Below are 2,281 nucleotides of genomic sequence, written 5' to 3'. Positions count from 1 at the left end.
ACAGCAGGGACAGAGAAGTGTTGTGACAGGAGTTAAAAGGGAGCATTATTTTTAATACAGTTGTGGCATAGATTTGCTCCTCAGGCCAAACAGCCAGCGTTTGCACAGGGTCACAGGTGTGGGAAGACAAGGCTGCTAGCTGTGATAAAGACACAGAGAGAGAGAGCAGAGGTTAATGAGGAGGGACAGGCAGCCAGACAGATTTGGCATGTAGTGGGGAGGAAGAGGAGGAGCTCATCATCTTGTCTCCTGTTACCATGGAGACATGTCCCTGTTGCCCTAGATCCTTTGTCATCTCCTCTGCATGGCTCATCATGTGTGCACATCAGCTTATATGCATCTGGCTGACACACTCTGAACAGTGGCATCAGACATAAAGCAAACAGCACCGACACAGTCAGACTTAACACAGATACCAGCAACACAGACAGTCTTAACCCAGATACCAGCGACACAGACAGACTTAACCCAGATACCAGCAACACAGACAGACTTAACCCAGATACCAGCGACACTGGCAGACTTAACCCAGATACCAGCAACACAGACAGACTTAACCCAGATACCACCAGCACAGACAGACTTAACCCAGATACCAGCAACACAGACAGACTTACCCCAGATACCAGCGACACTGGCAGACTTAACCCAGATACCAGCGACACAGACAGACTTAACCCAGATACCAGCGACACAAGACAGACTTAACCCAGATACCAGCGACACAAGACAGTCTTAACCCAGATACCAGCGACACAGACAGACTTAACCCAGATACCAGCGACACAGACAGACTTAACCCAGATACCAGCAACACAGACAGACTTAACCCAGATACCAGCAACACAGACAGACTTAACCCAGATACCAGCGACACTGGCAGACTTAACCCAGATACCAGCAACACAGACAGACTTAACCCAGATACCACCAGCACAGACAGACTTAACCCAGATACCAGCAACACAGACAGACTTAACCCAGATACCAGCGACACTGGCAGACTTAACCCAGATACCAGCGACACAGACAGACTTAACCCAGATACCAGCGACACAGACAGACTTAACCCAGATACCAGCGACACAGACAGTCTTAACCCAGATACCAGCGACACAGACAGACTTAACCCAGATACCAGCGACACAGACAGACTTAACCCAGATACCAGCGACACAGACAGACTTAACCCAGATACCAGCGACACAGACAGACTTAACCCAGATACCACCAGCACAGACAGACTTAACCCAGATACCAGCAACACAGACAGACTTAACCCAGATACCAGCGACACTGGCAGACTTAACCCAGATACCAGCAACACAGACAGACTTAACCCAGATACCACCAGCACAGACAGACTTAACCCAGATACCAGCAACACAGACAGACTTAACCCAGATACCAGCGACACTGGCAGACTTAACCCAGATACCAGCGACACAGACAGACTTAACCCAGATACCAGCGACACAGACAGACTTAACCCAGATACCAGCGACACAGACAGTCTTAACCCAGATACCAGCGACACAGACAGACTTAACCCAGATACCAGCGACACAGAAAGACTTAACCCAGATACCAGCGACACAGACAGACTTAACCCAGATACCAGCGACACAGACAGACTTAACCCAGATACCACCAGCACAGACAGACTTAACCCAGATACCAGCAACACAGACAGACTTAACCCAGATACCAGCGACACTGGCAGACTTAACCCAGATACCAGCAACACAGACAGACTTAACCCAGATACCACCAGCACAGACAGACTTAACCCAGATACCAGCAACACAGAAAGACTTAACCCAGATACCAGCGACACTGGCAGACTTAACCCAGATACCAGCAACACAGACAGACGTAACCCAGATACCAGCGACACTGACAGACTTAACCCAGATACCAGCGACACTGACAGACTTAACCCAGATACCAGCGACACTGACAGACTTAACCCAGATACCAGCGACACTGACAGACATAACCCAGATACCAGCGACACTGACAGACTTAACCCAGATACCACCAGCACAGACAGACTTAACCCAGATACCAACGACACTGACAGACTTAACCCAGATACCAGCGACACTGACAGACTTAACCCAGATACCAGCGACACTGGCAGACTTAACCCAGATACCAGCGACACAAGACAGACGTAACCCAGACACCAGCAACACAGACAGTCTTAACCCAGACACCACCAGCACAGACAGACTTAACCCAGATACCAGTGACACTGGCAGACGTAACCCAGATACCA

The sequence above is a fragment of the Electrophorus electricus genome, chromosome 25 (genome assembly GCF_041902795.1).
Source record: "Electrophorus electricus isolate QZ-2024a chromosome 25, ASM4190279v1, whole genome shotgun sequence".
In the NCBI taxonomy this organism is placed as follows: domain Eukaryota; kingdom Metazoa; phylum Chordata; class Actinopteri; order Gymnotiformes; family Gymnotidae; genus Electrophorus; species Electrophorus electricus.
Note: the sequence above shows the minus strand (reverse complement) of the source record.